Raw genomic sequence first — 5745 nt, forward strand, 5'->3', positions numbered from 1 at the left:
ATCTGTTGGTGGGCATTTAGGTGGTTTCTACTTTTGGCTGTTGTGAATAGTACCGCTTTCAAGTCTTTTGGGTATAGACCTAGGGATGGAATTGCTAGGTCACATGGTAGTTCTATATTTACTTTTCTGAGGAATTGTCATGGTCTTTTCCACTGTGGATGTATCTCTTTTGCATTTCCACAAGGATAAGGGCTTCAATTTCCTCCAGTCCTTGCAAACATTTGCTATTTTCTGAATGTTTGTTTTATGTTAGCCATTCTAATGTAATGTTGTCTCATTGTGACTTTGATTTGCACCTCTTTGATGGTATGTTGTTGTTGTTGTTGTTAAGTGCCATCGAGTCGGTTCCTACCCATAGGGACCCTGAACAGGGTTTCCAAGGCTGTAAATCTGTACGGGAGCAGAAAGCCTCATCTTTCTCTCGAGGAGCAGCTGGGAGTTTCGAACTGCTTACCTTGCGGTTCACAGCCCGATTTGTAACCACTACGTTACCAGAGCTCCTTTCTTTGATGGTATAGGCAATTTAATTGTTTATTCAATTTTCTAAACTTTTCATAATGTGATTTTGTTGTTATTTTAGTGGGAACAAGACCTTCACTTTTACAGAATGGAATTCCAATCCTCAAAGTCTGGTAATTTATGCTAAAGAGTTTGAGCTCCTGATTTCCTGTTATTTGGTCCAAGTAACAGGGCCCAAGGAGTTGTTTGGATGGTAGAAGATTCCTACTGGTGACATTGTAATAAGGAGAGAGAGTGAGACTTCAGAGCATCCTTCTTGTTGTTGTTGTTAGGTGCCATCGAGTCAGTACTGACTCATAGTGACCTTATGCACAACAGAACAAAGAAACACTGCCTCGTCCTGGGCCAACCTCACATTTGTTACCACGCTTGAGCCCATTAATGCTGCCACTTTGCCAATCCATCTCTCTGGGGATCTTCCTCTTTTTCTCTGACCCTCCGCCTTACCAAACATGATGTTCTTCTCCAGCCACTGGTCCCTCTTGACAATATGTCTAAAGTATGAGAAATGAAGTTTGGCCATTCTGGCCTCCAAGGAACACTCTGGCTGCACTTCTTCCAATCCAGATTGTTGGTTCTTTTGGCAATGAAATAGTCAAAGATGAAAATACTAGAACCCTGAACTTTAGAGGAAAACTTACAGAAGTGGATTGAGTGCTTGCTGGGAGGAAAAGCTGAACAAAGATGGTGAGAGAGGGAGACTGACCAGTGAGTAGCTTGAACTTTTGTGAGCAACTTTGATGACAGAGGTGGCCTGACAGAGCAGATAAACACAGGTAAAGCAAAGGTGTGATTCCTCCTTTTTCCCCACGTTCCCCTGGTGACCAGAGGTGTGGCCAGCTCTCCTCCTGTCCTCATCCACCCACAGTACAGGCCCTGCTCTCCAGGAGTTTGGAGCCTCATGGTAGTGAACCATGCCAGTGTGAGGTGGGGGTCGGCTGTGCCCCTCTGGTGCATGGATTCAGGTGGGCTTCAGACCTTCAGAACCCACAGTGCCTTCAGACCAGCATTAGTATAGCAGACTGTGAGGGTTCATAACCAGCCATCCTGCCCCCAGCTGCTCTGTGATCCTAACAGACACTGAAACCAGCTCCATGAAGGGTCCCCATGAACTACTTCTGGATTGAACACCAGAACATAGATAATACCTAGGCCTATAAGAACTCGGTCTAGGGTGGGGACTCTGCTGTCACATCTCTCCTGCACTTATTGAGTTCCATGGTTGTCGGAGTCTCTCAAGAGTTTCTCCTCTCTGGGGCTAAACCACTGTTTTTTTGTTTTTTGTTTTCCCTTTTGTTGTTTCATTGCTTTTGTATGCTTTTTCTTCCTTCTTTCTCTCTTTCCTTTTCCTTGAATTTATTCTTTCTACCTTCCCATTTGTTGTCCCTTCTTTTCTTCTGTTTCTCATTTCTCATTCTTTTTTTTCCTTTTACCTTTCTTTACTACTCCTGCTCATCTCTTTTCATATTCCCTCTCTTCCTTCTCCTTGATTTTTTTTTTAAATCTTCCTTTTATTTTCTTTTGTATGTTTCTCTTTTGCAACTCCATCTTCCTGTCCCTCTTTTTAGTTATTATGTTCTTTTTTCTGGTGCTGTCTGTTTTTATGTATTTTTTCCTCTATTATTATTTTCTCATTTCATTGTTGGTTGCTTTTTTTGTTTGTTCTGTTTTGTTTTCTTGTGTATGTGGGGAGTGGTTTTCTCTTCTTTCCCAACCAACAGGAGAAAGTAACCCCATCCATACAGACTAGCCACAAATGCAGCCTCTGAAGTTCCACCCACTGGTCAAGAGCCAATGCCAGGTCCTATACCATCCGATCAAAGACAGACAACAGCCAAACACCAGCCAAACCCACCCTAAACTGAGGTGCATGAATGGTGAACAGAGAATGGTGTACATACTCCCACTCTCTAACTACATACACAAGAGACAATTGGTGAAACCCTCTTGGATCAACTATCAACACTCACAGAAGCAGCAGTCAAGAAATCAAACAACATATTGCATGAGGCAAATCTGCTGCACAAGACCTTTTTAAAGTGTTGAAAAGCAAAGATGTCAGCTTGAGGACTAACGTGCACCTGACCCAAGCCATGGTATTTTCAATAACCTCATATGCATGTGAAAGCTGGACAGTGAATAAAGATGACCATAGAAGAATTGATGCATTTGAGTTATGGTGTTGGAGGAGAATATTGAAAGTGCCATGGGCTGCCAAAAGAACCAACAGATCTGTGTTGGAAGAAGTGCAGCCAGAGTGCTCCTTGGAGGCCAGGATGGCCAAACTTCATCTCTCATACTCTGACATACTGTCAAGAGGGACCATTCACTGGAGAAGGATGTCATATTTGGTAAGGTGGAGGAGGGTCAGAGAAAAAAAGGGAGACCCCCCAATGAGATGGATTGGCCAAGTGGCAGCATTGATGGACTCAAGCGTGGCAACACTAGTGAGGATGGCCCAGGATTGGGCAGTGTTTCGTTCTGCTGTGCATAAGGTTGCTATGAGTTGGTACCGACTCAATGGCACATAACAACAACAACAATAAGAAGAACACATCAAAATATAATCATCAATTAAATACACATACAACAATACCACAATGTTCCAGAGACAAGAAACAATTTTAGCTCACACAAAGAAAAAAGAGAGAATGACTCAAACAAATGACCAAGATGCATGGCCAGACAACACTTCTGAGGAAGACAAGATAATGGAACTGACTTAAAAAGAGCTCAAAAGAATGATATTTAGGTACCCTCAAAGGGATGACAGAAAGATAGATGAAAGCAAGGAGAACACAGAAAAAAAACTTTAGAAGAATTTAGGAAAACATTATAAGAACAAACATAAAATAAATACAAATTTTGAAGTAACACAAAGCCTGCAATTAGAAACCCAGAAGTTTAATACTAAGATTTCAGAAACGGACAATACATTGAAAGAGAAAAAGTGTAGATTTGAGAGCTTTGCAGACACCGTCGCCTGAGCTCGTGTTAGAATCAGGTGCTGTTGGGTCCAGGCATAGTCAATCCCACTGTGTACTTTGACATTGCTGTCGACAGTGACCCCCATGGGCTGCGTCTGTTTCGAGCTGTTTGCAGATAAAGTTCCAAAGATGGCAGAAAACTTCCACGCTCTGAGCACTGGGGAGAAGGGAATTTTATTACAAAGGTTCTTTCTTTCACAGGATTATTCCTGGGTTTATGTGCCAGGGTGGGGACTTCACACACCATAATGGGACTGGGAGTGGCAAGTACATCTATGGGAAGAAATTTCATGATGAAAACTTTGTCCTCACACATACGGCTCCTGGCATCCTGTCCATGGCAAACGCTGGACCCAATACAAATGGTTCCTAGTTTTTTGTCTGCACTGCTAAGACTGAATGGTTGTATGGCAAACATGTGGTCTTTGGCCAGGTGAAAGAAGGGATGAAAATTGTGAAAGCCGTGGAGCGTTTTAGGTTCAGGAATGGCAAGACCAGCAAGAAAATCACCATTTATGACTGTGGGCAACTCTAAAAAGTTTGATTTGTAGTTTATGCTTTATCCTAACCACAAGACCATTCCTTATGTAGCTCCGGGTCCACCCTTCTACCCCCCAATGTGCTGGCAACATTACTCAATCTTTACTCTCACTCCAGTTCTTTGGGTTCCATATTTTACTATTCTCCAAGTCTAGCTGGATTGCAGGGTTATGTTTATGGTTATGAAATAAAACTAAACAATAAAAATAAGAGAGTAGATTTGAATCAGTGAAACCCAAATTGGTGAGCTTGAAGACAAATCTCTCAATATTGGCATGCTAGAAGAACAATAAGAAAAAAGAATGAAAAAAATTCACGAAGAGCATTAAGAGTTATGTGGGACACTATGCAAAGGAATGGGAGGTCAGAATTCCAGAACAGGAAGAGATAAAAAGTACAGAGCAAATTGTTGAAGAGTTTTTGGAAGGACTCTTCCCCAATATTATGAAAGACAAGATGATAAGTGTTTAAGAAATAGAATGAACCCCAAACAGGATAGACCCCAAAAGAAAATCACCAAAATATAATAAAATTTCCAAACCAAAGACAAGGAAATAATCCTGAGAACAGCTCGGGAAAAAACTAGAAGTTACCTACAAAGGAGAACCAGTAAGACTAAGCTCTGATTTCTCAGCATAAATCATGTAGGCAAGAAGGCAATGGGATAACATATACAAAACTATAAAAGAAAAAATTGCCAACCAAGAATCATATACCAAACAAAGCTGTCCTTCAAATGTTGTTGTTGTTGTTAAGTGCCGTTGAGTTGATTACAACCCATAGTGACCCTGTATAGGGTGTCCAAGGAGTGGTTTGTGAGCTAGAACTGCCAACTTTGTAATTCCAATTGAATTTTCAGTCTAACACATTAACCCACAGTGCCACACCAGGAGTCCTTCAAATATGATGGTGAAATTAGAACATTTCCAGATAAATGGAAATTAAAGGAATTTTTAATAACCAAAATGACTTTACAAAAAACACTAAAAAGTGTTCTTTGGTATGAGAACCATCAACAGCAGACAACAACTCGAGATTAACATATATAAAACATCACCCAGAACTCAATCCAGACATGTTGTTGTTGTGAAGTGCCGTGGAGTTGATTCCGACTCATAGCGACCCTGTATAGGGTTTCCTAGGAGCAGCTGGTGAACTTGAATTGCCGACCTTGCAGTTTAAATGGCTTTGCAATTTGGTGCATTAACCCACAGTGCCACACCAGGACTCCCAATCCAGACAAAGAAGTAGTTATAGTAAAATAAACCTACAAGACTGAAAACAGGGAACCAGATATATCAATTTATAATGGTATCATCTACAAAACAAAAAGAGGGAATAGTGTAGATACAGAACTTCTTGAAAAAAGTCAAATAGACTTCAAGATAAAACGGCTGTTTTAAATGGAGGAAAATTAATAAATTATAGCAGAACCTCATAGAAGATTAAACCTTCACTTCAAAATAAAAAAGAGGAAAACCAGGAAGATTTAGTAGACATTAATACAACAACAATGAAAAGAAACCCCACAAACAAAATGAACTCTGTGCAGAAAATTATGTGGAACAATGAAACCAGCAACACCACACACGCACAAAAAAAACCCACAAAGCAAAGTGACAGCAATGATGCCTTTGAGTTGTGGTGTTGGAGGAGAATACTGAAAGTGCCATGGACTGCCAAAAGAACCAATAGATCT

The 5745-nt window shown here is 40.8% G+C and overlaps 1 pseudogene; it reads left to right on the forward strand.

Moving 5' to 3' along the window:
- The window catches only part of LOC102835170, a 12507-nt pseudogene extending 8466 nt beyond the window's left edge, over positions 1-4041 (forward strand).
- Positions 4042-5745: the final 1704 nt, after the last annotated feature.

This window comes from Chrysochloris asiatica, unplaced genomic scaffold (genome assembly GCF_000296735.1).
Source record: "Chrysochloris asiatica unplaced genomic scaffold, ChrAsi1.0 scaffold00038, whole genome shotgun sequence".
Classification (NCBI taxonomy): domain Eukaryota; kingdom Metazoa; phylum Chordata; class Mammalia; order Afrosoricida; family Chrysochloridae; genus Chrysochloris; species Chrysochloris asiatica.